This window comes from Aegilops tauschii, chromosome 7 (genome assembly GCF_002575655.3).
Source record: "Aegilops tauschii subsp. strangulata cultivar AL8/78 chromosome 7, Aet v6.0, whole genome shotgun sequence".
Taxonomy (NCBI): domain Eukaryota; kingdom Viridiplantae; phylum Streptophyta; class Magnoliopsida; order Poales; family Poaceae; genus Aegilops; species Aegilops tauschii.
The window spans coordinates 373,455,499-373,468,044 of NC_053041.3; the positions used below are offsets into that span (position 1 = coordinate 373,455,499).

At 45.4% G+C, this 12,546-nt stretch overlaps 1 non-coding gene across 1 annotated transcript; it reads left to right on the forward strand.

Annotated features, from left to right (window-relative positions):
• Nucleotides 1-6,900: 6,900 nt before the first annotated feature.
• Nucleotides 6,901-8,429, forward strand: LOC109775737 (uncharacterized). The gene is made up of 2 exons (XR_012188932.1): nt 6,901-7,677; nt 7,763-8,429. It is a non-coding gene; the product is annotated as an uncharacterized protein (transcript).
• Nucleotides 8,430-12,546: the final 4,117 nt, after the last annotated feature.

Sequence of the window (12,546 nt, forward strand, 5' to 3'; positions counted from 1 at the left end):
CGTCTCTTTACTGGTACACTAGCTTGTTCTGTACGCCTTCTCAAGTCTTTGATTGTCTTTCTTTTTTTGCGAGGAAGGAAGGAGGACAAAACTGAGAGTTCCTGGGACTCGAACCCAAGGCCTCTCGGTTGAAAACCAAGGGTGCTAGTCACTTATGTGGCGAACGTTCCCTGGGAGGAGGACGGCAGACGAACGCATTTTCCTCGCAGTTTTAGTTGCGACGCAAGATCGAACGGTCGCAGTTTCGGGAATGTTACCAGGCGAACGAGCCCAGTTTTTCTTTTCTTCCTATATATAAAAAAATATGCTACTTGGTGTCGGCATAGTCAACAAACGATTGTGCCAACCTTGACCGTTGGATTGACATTCAATGTCTGTCGTGTTTCTTCAGTCTCTTCTTCCTCCAGCCGCCAAAGCCAAACCAACGTCGGCGGGATCGCCTGCTCCCGCCTCCCACGGCTGGCTATGCTGCCGCGCACGCATCGTGGCCACATCGCACCCTTAAACTCTGCGCATCTTCCCCGGCTCCTGTTCGTTCCCGTCCGAGGCCTCACCATCGTCCTCTGCCTTGGTTCGCTGGCCGCGGCGCCGCCCTCCGGTGTTGTCAACATGGTCAACAACTGAGAGGAATAAGGAGATGACTGTGCATGGTGAGGATGACAGTAGGGACCCAGCAGCGCGCGCAAAAATTTTGTTTTTTTGGGACGGAGAACAGGAGAAGGGTATCAACTGGGTTGTGCGGGAGCTGTGGCCCGTCTAGCCCAGGATTTTATTTCATATGTTTAGCACATGACCAGCCCAGTTTGCTTTTTTCCTTTCTGAAAATGGCTAGCCCAGCTATTTTGTTTTTTGCAAAATAACCAACGTAGGCCTATTTGCTTTTCTATGCCCTGTTAGGCCGGAAACCTTTCAAGACGAGGAGGGATGCATTTTGCCCAGAAATTGGGCTATAAGTAATAAGAAATGGCCTATAAATAATAATAAATGGGCTGTAAAATGAAAAAATACAGCAAACAGGCAATTAGTTCCAAAATACTTTTTTCTTTCGGATTTTGATATTTTAAATTTCATTGTTTTTGTGCGGGTAAAATTTCATTGGATTTAAATTAGGGTATGTTTAGTTTTTAAATTAATTTGAATATGGCTAGATATTTAGGGTTGTATGCTGTTTGGGACAGATTTGGAGGCTGACTTGTGGGTCTACTAGGTTGACGTGTACGAAAGGCTTTGTCAACTTAGTCCACAAACGATTCTAGGAGCAGTGACCGTTGGATGTTAATCCAACGACCGTGCTGCTTCTTCAATATCTGATCTTCTTGCTCCAGCCGCCCAAACCAGCACCGGTGGTACTGCTTGCTCCCGCCTCCCGTGGCCGGCTGTGCTGCCGCACAGGTTGCACCGCACCACCCTACTCCATTACTGGCCAGGCCATTCCTCTACTCACCCACACCTCCTGTTATTTTCCGACGATGGCAGCCGGACCAGTAAACCCTCGTACTCCTCGCCGCGTGGGCAGCCACTTCCGAGTCTTCCCCGGCTCCGTGTCGTTCCCTTCCTAGGCCTCGCCGTCGTCCATCGCCTTGGTGCTCTCAGCGCAGCGTGGTCAACGTGGTCAATGAACGACATCCATCGGACGTGGACTGTACGTGGAGAGGCTGACAGCTGGGTCCACGGCCGCCCATAAGGAAATGCCTCCTTATTACGCGCAAAATAATGATTCCTCCACCTGACATCTTGGACCCACAGGAAGGGCCTCTGTATTTGGCGAAAAAAACGTTCCCCCCGCTGACAGGTCAGACCCACCAGCTATATCCTCGCACGCAAGGAAGTGCCTCCTTATTACGCACACAAAAAATGAATACTCCCCCTACTAGCTGGGACCCACCACAGTGGGAGGCTGACTTGTGGGCCTACAAAGATGACGGGGATGGAGGGCTTTGTCAACTTAGTCAATATGAACGATTATAGCTCCAGTGACCGTACGATGTCCATCCAACGGCCGTAGTGCTTCTTCAACCTCTGGTCTTCTTGCTCCAGCCGCCCAAACATGCGTCAGTCGTGCCGCCGGCTCCTGCCTCCCGTGTCCGGCTGTGATGCCACCGCTGGCCATGCCATCCCTCTATACTCACCCACACCTCCTGTTATTCTCCGGCGACGGCTGCCTCACACCGCAGCCGAAGCAGTCAACCCACGTACTCCCCTCCGCGTGGGCATCCACTGCCGCGTCTTCCCCGGCTCGGCGTCGTCCCCTTCCTAGGCCTCGCCGTCGTCAACCTCCCTGGTGCTCTCGGTGCGGCGTGGTCAATTGGTCAATGAATAACTTCCATCGGAAGAGTACTGTACGTGGAGAGGCTGACAGTTGGGTCCATGGCCGCAGCAAGGAAATGCCTCCTTATTACGCGCAAAATAATGATTCCTCCACCTGACAGCAGGGACCCACCGGAGGGGCCACCGTATTTCGCGAAAAAGAAACATTTCCCCCCTGACTGCTGGGACCCACCAGCTACATCTTCGCACGCAAGGAAGTGCGTCCATATTACGGGCAAAAAAATGATTTGCCCCCCTTACTGCTGGGACCCACCAGCTACATCTTCGCACGCAAGTAAGTGCCTGACAGTCGGGACCCACCTGGTCGAAGCGTACGTAGCATTGTCATTCTGGTCGCGAACGTGTACGTACATACTGGTCGATGTAGAGGCGCGCACGTGTCGTAGTAGAGGCGCGCACATAGCATGTACACGTACGTACAGCGGCCATGGTGCAAGAAAGAAAATACGGCCACGTATGTACATACGGGCGGGGTCTCGAACGCCTACTCGTGCATACGTATGGCCAGGGCTCGTGTACATGGTTGGGTCGGAACGGAGAAGCTGCGCCGTCGTCGTGATCATGGGGAGGCAACCGGCTGGGTCGGAATGGAATGCGTCGTTGTTTTCATCGGGAGCCAACCGGCTTGGACGGAACAGGCGATGGAAATGAGGCCTGGCGTACCGCAGAACGGAGGAAACGGCCTTGTGTTCGACCGGCCACGGCCTCTACTACCACGTGGTCCTGTTCATCCAGCCCTCCACGGGGTCCTGTTCATGCAACCCCCCACTGGGAACTGTTCATCCAAGACCCCTCAACAACGCTCACTGTTCATCAAGGGAAGGAGGCAGCAGTGTTCGATCAGCTTCAGTTAGCAGCAGTAGCGAAGGAATCACTCGGGTTCAGTTAACAGCAAGGGAACGATCGATCGCTCGGGTTCAGTAACGCAAAGCCTGCAGTGCAATCGCTCGGGTTCAGTTAGAGCCCAACGCCTCGCTCGGGTTCAGTTAGAGCCCAACGCCTCGCACACACGCGCGTACGTACGAGAGAAATGCGCATCGCTCGGCCCCCGACCACCCACCGTAACCGGGAACTCCCTGATATTTTCCTCGCCCTTGCTTCTACCACGGTTTTTTCCGTCATGGACGGCCCAAAGAATGTCATGCAACTGCGTCTTTGGAACGCCCAGGATGAAAAGCGCATTTTCTGTCATGATTTTTTGTCATAGAAGTAGGACCCCACCACATCTATGATGATACTGGGTTTTGTCACAATTATCGTCATAGAAGTGTCATAAGTATGACAGGAAAAAAATTCGTTCGGCCCAAAATGTCACGGATGTGTCTCTTTTTTGTAGTGACTCGCCGGCCGTGAGGGTTTATATAGCAGACCGGTAAGCATTGGGATTTTGGGGGATTTCACCGAGTCGGGCAGGAAGCCTGCGTGGGAACCTGCGAGGTTGCACGGGAATGGGCCCACTGATGATTCATTGGCGCCACCGTTTGGCCAAGAGAACGCCCCCGCGCGATGTGCAAGCTTGCGCTATAAGCCGTCTGTGGCAGCGGGGTGAAAAGACGTGCGGGAGGAGGACGAAAGGCCACGTACACATACAGTTAATAAAAAAATGTTTGCGATTTAATTACCTACTATACCCCCGTCCTGGTTTGTAAGTATGATTTAACTAATAAAATACGAATGCATGTCGCTAAAGATTATATAGTTGGATTCGTATTTGAATGTAGTTTCCAATTATATAATTTTTATAACATGCATTAACATTTTGTTGGTTAAATTTGAGGGCATAGTATGGCACAGAATATAAAGGGGACTATAGACCAAGACGAAGGTAGTAGCACAGGGCCGCTCTCTACGCAGCGACGCAACTGTCGGACGGCTTGTAGGCGACCATTTCCTGCGTGTTCAACTGCTCTATGTGTGTGGTTGCTTGCGGTTCAGGCGGCCGCGGCGTTCAATGCTCGCGTCCCGCCGCGCGCGCTCTGCTGTCACGTCCCTCCGGGTGCTCTGCCCTCGTCCCTCCAAGCGTGCTGCCAGTGTTTGGGGCCAGCGCACGATCACGCACGTTCATGTGCATGCGGTTGCGCTGGGCGCAGCGCGACAATGCAGTTACCCGCTGCACAAACTGCCATGCGGACGCGCCGAGAATCCAGGCCGCCCGGCCCCCATTTATTCCCGCGGCCATTTACTTTCATCTCTCCTATCACACGACACAATAAGCGCACCCACGACGACACATACAGAGAGGAAATCCAGCGGTTCCAATGGCAATCCCCGTGGCTCCAATGGCGCTGCCAGCGGCCGACAACGACAACGGCGGGCAGTTCACCACGCATCACGTAGTGGACACCCACGTGAGAGGGAAGGCCCTCTCGGCGGTGTACATGAACGATCCGGTCTCGGTGGAGAGCTCCATCCAAACTATGGAGCAGTCCCTTGCCGAGGACAAGTACCAAGTGGTCGGCTTGGACCTCGAGTACACCATCGGTCGTGCCGGGCACGATCAGAAGGTTGTCGTCGCCCAGTTGTGCGTGCGACATGACGTCCTCGTCTACCACTACCACCTTGCCGCAAGGCCTTGCGAGCATTTCTCCAGGTTTATCAATAGCTCCGACTACAGTTTCGCTACGGTGGACACCACCAACGATCTAAAAGCGCACAAGGTTTCGGGCTTGAAATGCCCGAATCTTGTCAACATGCAGCACCTCTACAAGGTCTGGGGCAGCGACAGAAACAAACTGAACTCCCTGGTTGACCTCGCCTCGACCATCATCGACCCCTACTACATGAAGATGAAGAATGAGAGCAAGAAGGACAAGAACACCTGGCATAGTGTGTGGCATGAGAGACTGTATAAACAACATGTCTAGTACGCGATAGATGACTAGACGATCGTTTCTCCTACTTTAGAATGCATGCAATTGTTTATTGAGGTGTGTGTGAATGATCTGTATAGTCACTTATGTAATAGGATGTTTATTTTTGTTATATATACTAGCAAACATGCCTGTGCGTTGCAACGGGAGAATAAAACACATGCTTCTAGCATAATAAACATGACTTATGTCCATGATATCTATTTTAACATACCGCCTCATCCATGTTATTGCTTATCCTCATTCCCGCCTTCATCAACTATGATCGTGGTGTCCATCTGATCACATTTCGTCCATACACGGCCAATCCCATGGTGACGATCTCGGCCACCGCCTAAACCCTAAACCCACTCACACTTGCCACTGAACCACACCATCACAAAGTGAATTCTAATAGTTTTAAAACTAATCAGTGAGCTGGACATGACGTCTGCCCTTCCCGTTGCAACCTACACCTAGTCACACACTATCCCTCCTATGCCCCATGCACTTTAAAATAGTATATTAGTTTTCAAAATGCATCGATATTCTTTAAAAAATTATAATCTTTTTAAATCACATGGACTTCTTACAAGAGAATGGATATTTTTTAATTACGATTTTTTAAATCACATGGACTTCTTAAAAGAGGATGTATATTTTTTTAATTACGATTTTTAAGCATGTGAACACTTTTTAGAATAACAGAAACGTTTTCTTGCAGAAAAGGGTGAACAATTTTAAAATTATATGAATATTAGTTTAACACGTGACAACTTTTCTTAAAACTTCGCAAAATAAATTAAAATGCACGAACGATTCCTAATAATTACACATCATTTTTCAGAAGGCAAAAACATTTTAAATATTAATTTCTGATCGTACTATTTCCTTTTTGTCCCTAGCAAGAACGGATTTTATTCTTTCCTTCTCCGACATGAGAGTTTTAATCTTTCTCTTAATTCCATTCCTTCCAGCCTGATATTATTCCTCTTAATTTCTTTCCTTCCTTAAGGACACACCATATTACTATTCTCTTAATTGCTCCTATCTCGTTTATTATGCACTGTATGAATCGGGATCAGTTGGGACAATTTATTTTATATGTTACTTTACTGGATGTGCAAGCATATATGCTTTCGTCTCGTGTGCCCTGACATGTGTATAGATGTTAGTGTAACATTATCTAATTCTTCTCCATGTATGTATGGTGTTTTTTTAGTAGCCAGTCATTATGAGTTCATGAGGGACATCAACACAGGAGAGTGGAGTGAAGTGGTTAATGTTTGGTTCGGCGAGCGGATGGAGAGGAATATATAAAGGGTCGGGTGAGACAGCGTGGGCCGGGTCTGACGTGGAGGACGCGCCCGGGCACCCCCATATCCGGCCCATATTTAGGCTATATGAGGGTGCCGGTCGGCCCGGGCGTTTGAGACCCGTTTCAGGCGCCCGTCTAAGTCGAATTTTCGTGACCTGTCAGTGACTAACCGTCCTGAGACGGATTGAAGATGTTCGGCTGTAAATGCTCTAACACTTTCGCGTGATGGACTCGGATATTTTTATCGGTGCGTGAAGGATCCAAAGTATTAATTTTGCAAAGGAAAAACATCCAAACTACAAAAAGCAGGAATTTTTTTAAATGGCAAACAGAAAAAAAATAGGAATTGTGACATGTGTGCACGCTAGTCTAAAGATAAAGCTAGCCACACACGCGTTAGCTGGTCTAGAAGAAACCAGCAGCCGCGTCGGTAGTGCTCCTTGGAGTTGTCGCTCGCAATCCTCGGTTTCTCTTCCGTGATGGCAGTTGTCCACAACCGGACCTCCCCTGGGTCACGCCGCCCCTGCCGCCTACACCCACTGCCGCGCCGCACGCCGCTGGATCTCCACCCCCACCCTCCCCGCTCCACTAGATCCCCGCACGCCGCACCACCCCCGGCCATGGGCGCTGGCTACCCGCCTCCCCCTCCACCAGCTCCCCCGGATCCCCGCACCACCCGGCCATGGCGATGGCTGCTCCCCCCGCTGGGAATCCCCGCTCCTCCGGCCATGAAGGGCTCCTCTAGCTCCGGTCGTGCACTCCAGCACCGACAGCCACGGTCGTACTCGTGTAATTCAACAGCGACCCCACCATCGGATGGGCGGCCATGGCATGCCGACATGCCGTCCCAGCGCAAGTCCTTTTCTCTGTATCTTGACCCCGGACCATTTTTCCTGTATCTTCAAATTGGCTCTCTCCCCTCTCTTTTTTGGATTTCACGCTTCTCTTTCCTCTTCAACTGTTCGTGACCTTCCTCCCAGGTCTGCTTCCGCATTTTTGGTTGGTGAAGCATACCATCGTTCTTTGTTTCAATCCAAATCAGACATGGGTCGGTCTCGCGCGCGAGCACGGCAGCCCCTGAGCAACATTTCGATGCTCGCACTTCCTAGGAACCAGGAGCCCCACGACCGCTTCCCTTTCTTCAGCTCGCTGCCGAGCGTCTCCAGCCAAGACGTGACATTGGTGAGCCCTCCCCTTCTTCCTCCATCTCTCTTCTCTCTCCCGTTCTTTTCTCTAAAAGCTCTCTCTATCTTTTATTTTTCTGCAGAGAGATGGCCATGGCCGCCCGATGTCGGAGCGCCGCCGGCCAAGGACCCGCCGGCATCTAGACCCCCTCCACGCCATCTCCATCTCACCGGAGACCTGCACCAAGTCCCATCCAGCGCCTTCGCCACCCTTCGGCCCCCGCCCCGTAGCTCTGCAGCCCGAGCGCTTCAACCGACTTGTGCCTGAAGCAGAGGAGAGGAGCTCCCTGCCACGAGCCTCTCCGGCGTTGGCAAACCAGCAGGCTGACCCCGCCTCCTACCTTTTTTTCCGCCGCGACGCATCACCCCTTCGCTGTCTCCTACGGCGTGGACGCCGACGGCAAGTGGTGGCCGGTACCCGGCGGTGGAGAACGCGGTGAAGCAGTTTAATTAAGGATCGCGGGTAGGATTGTAACTAATGCAGGGTTGTTTTTGTAAAAATGAAGCATTTTCTGATATACCCACTTAAAATAGGATGGCGGGTTGAATTCTAATAAATGGAGGGACTTTTCTGCAAAAAGGCTGACGACGTACGGGCAGAAACCCATTTTTGTTTATTATTAGGTAAAGATATACATGTTATTCTTCTGTAGACACCCATTTTTGTTTATTATTAGGTAAAGATATACATGTTATTCTTCTGTAGACAGAGCAAATCACACGGTTTATTAGCAACAATCGTTTGTGTTATTATTGGTCTTCGCACACATTTCTGATTACGGACCTGTTTGCCGCGTATCGCACACATCTTGTTCAGTTGAACCGTTTCCATTATGTTGCCTAATCACACACAGTTCATCCTAGTGAACCGTATGTTGTATATCTCACACACCTTCATCCGGCTGTCCGTTTCTTTTGTTCCTCCTCATTGCAAACAGTTAATTGAACTGAACTGTATGCCCTGCATCGCACATGCAACTAAAATCTGAACCGTGTTTGATGCATCTGTCATGGCAAACGTTTTGAAACTTTTTTTGACGGTTTTTTTACACCACAGTTTGCGATTATGGCATCGCATACAGTTTCGTCGAAGGGTCTCTGATCATAGTGTCGCGTTTGGACCATCATGTAGTAGTGATCACATATTCTTTTCTTTTGTAGCATGGACATTTGAACTTTTATATGATTCAAAGCAATAGTTTAATTTTGACATGAAGATTTCAATACTCAAGCATATCAACAAGCAACCATGTCTTTCAAAATATCAACACTAAAGCAAGTTATCCCTAGCCCATTATACACAATCATTGATCCATTCATGAAACATACTCGTATATTAGCTACACCCAATGCTCAAGTACAATCATATTGCCCCTTAGTTGGTGCTTTATAAGAGAAGATGGAGACTCAAAATAAAAATTGCATAACATATATAGAAAGGCCCTTCGCAGAGGGAAGTAGGGATTTGTAAAGGTGCCAGAGCTCAAAGCGAAAAAGATAGAGATAAAACATTTTGGGTGGCATGCCTTTACTGTCAACGAAAACGATCGAGTAGTTCCCAATAATTTCCACGCTAGATATATCATAGGCGGTTCCCACACAGAAAATAAATTGTATTCCTTTTTCCACCATACTTTCACATTCCACGGCTAACTGAATCCACGGGTGCCATCCATACCAACACTTTTCAAGGAATTTATTATTTGACAACATAAAGGAAATTCATTTTCTTTCTTTTTGGGACTGGGCATCCCTAATACCTTTGCTGTACTGTCGTGCAATGACAAGTGAATAAACACTCATCTTGAGAATAACACATCTAGCATGGGAACATATCATCCACCCCCTACCGTTTCATGAGCGGTACGAGCACACAAAAAGGAAATTTATTTTGAAGATTAGAGATGGCACATAAATATTTGCTTAGATAGGAAAAAGAATACCACATATAGGTAGGTATAGTGGACTCATATGGCAAAAACTGGTTTAAAGATTTTGGATGCACAAGTAGGCTAGCAAAAGATTGAGAAGCATCCAATCAAGAAACAAAAAATATCATAAGCGAGCATTAAGCATAACTAACACCGAATAATGCACCACAAGTAGGATGTAATTTCATTGCATGACTATTGACTTTCGTGCTTGCATAGGGAATCACAAACCTTAACACCAATAATCTTACTAAAGCATAATTACTCATCAACATGACTTACATATTATATCATCATATCACAAAACTATTACAAAGAATCAAGTTTATTTTGTCCAATGATCTTCATGAATTTTTTTATTATATCCATCTTGAATATCTATCACTTTGGAACTAATTTCATATGTTGCTTTTGATAGCTCAAAAAAATCTAAGTGAAGAACATGAGCATAAAAAGTTTCTTCTCTCAAAATAATTTAAGTGAATAATGAGAGAATTTCTTTTAAAAAAAATTACTAACTCTTAAATAAATATAAGTGAAGCATCAGAGCATTTCTTCAAAAATACTAAAGCACACCATGCTCAAAAAAGATATAAGTGAAGCACTAGAGAAATTCCATAGCTCAAAAAGATTTAAGTGAAGCATAGAGAGCAATTCTAACAAGTCATACCATAATTTTGGCTCTCTCAAATAGGTGTGTCCAGCAAGGATAGATGACACAAAATAAAAAGCAAAACAAGCAAAGACTCATATCATACAAGACGCTCCAAACAAAACTCATGATATGCGACGAATAAAAATATAGTTCCAAGTAAAATACCGATGGTCGTTAGAAGAAAGAGGGGTTGCCACTCGGGCATCCCCAAGATTAGTTGCTTGCTTCTCTTCTAGATGATAGCTTGGGATGCCATGGGGCATCCCCAAGCTTAGGCTCTTCTTACTCCTTATTCCTTCATCCATCATGATCTCACACAAAACTTGAAAACTTCAACCACACAAAACTCAACAAAACCTTCGTGAGATCCGTTAGTATAACAAAGCAAATCACTACTCTAAGTACTATTCCAAACCCATTCATATTTTATTTTTGCATTATATCTACTGTATTCCAACTTTGCTATGGCTCATACCCCCCGATAGAGTCCATAGATTCATCAAAATAAGCCCACAACGCAAAGAAAACAGAATCTGTCAAAAACATAACAGTCTTTAGCAATCTGAAAACTTCGAATACTTCTGTAACTCCAAAAATTCCGAACAATTAGGACAACATGGGAAATTTGTATATCAATCTTGTGTAAAAAATTCAGAATTTTATCACGCTTCTGTGATTTTTAATAATTCTGTTACTGGCGCGCAAAGTTTCTGTTTCTCCACAAGATCAAATCAACTATCACCCAACATGATCCCAAAGGCTTTGCTTGGCACAAACACTAATTGAAGCATAAAAACACAATAATAATAGTAGCATAATTGTGCAAACACTCAAGAACAGAAAGAAAATGGCAAAAATAAAATTTATTCATTGGGTTGCCTCCCAACAAGCGTTATGGTTTTATGCCCCTAGCTAGGCATAATAATTTTAATGATGCTCACATGGAAGACCGGAATTGAAGCACAAAGAGAGCATAATCTAGCATATGACAAAAACATTTAAATCTAACATAATTCCTATGCATAGGAATTTTATAAGCAAACAAAGTATCATGACAAGAAATATCTAACATATGCAAAGGAAATGAATAAAACATTGAATATCAACATAACGAGAGGAAATTTAATAACATTAAAATTTCTACAACCATATTTTCCTCTCTCATAATAATTACAAGCAGGATCATAATCAAATTCAACAATATAACTATCACATAAAGTATTCTCTTCATGATCCACATGCATGCCAAGTTGACACTCTTCCAAAATAGTGGGATTATCATCAAATAAAGTCATGACCTCTCCAAGCCCACTTTTATCAAAAATTTCATAACATTGAACACTCTCCAAATATGTGGGATTATTTTTAGCTAAAGTTGACACTCTTACAAACCCACTTTTAATATTATCGCAAGCAAATTCATCATGAGGTTTAAATAAATTTTCAAGATCATAAGAATCATTATCACCACAATCATGATCATTGCAATAAGTAGTGGACATAGCAAAACAAGCATCCCCAAGCTTGGGGTTTTGCATATCACTAACTCAATTGAAATTAATAGAATTTGTGGTAAAATCATTGCAATCATGCTTTTCATTCAAGGAGCTATCATTAATCACTTCATAAGTTTCTTCGGCACAATTTTCAGATTCAAGTATCTCAAGCAAAACTTCATAAAGACAATCTAGTGCACTCAACTCACTAGCAATTGGTTCATCATGATTGGATCTTTTAAGAATATTAGCAAGTGGATGAGCATCCATATCAATAGATTTTTAGCAAGCGAAGATGCAAGCATATAGAAGGCACACTGCAACACAAGTAAACAAAAGATCGAACGAGAAAGAGGGCGAATAAAACGGCAAATTTTTTGTAACATCCCAAATTTTCAATTTGGTATGCTATACATAGATCATCATTGCATATCATGTTTTATTGCATTTTGACAAATCCTCGATAAATCCTAAGCAACTCAAGGACCCTCGGAGAGAGTTGGGGATTTTCTCGAATTCTCATATTTGATTTTCATCAAATAATAAGACGAGGATTTTGGTTTTAATTATTTTCTCTCCGGAAAAATATTTCATTTTAAAAATAAATGAGAGGAGAAAATATGACTTCTCCAAAACAATTGAAATACTGGAGGTAAAATGTTAAAATCATTTATTGGAATTTATTTGCAATTTTTATTGCATTAAAAATATTGCATGTTTTCAAAATATTTATTTTGTGTTAAAACAATGTTCACCCTATTCTAGATTTTCTAACTAGACGGGAA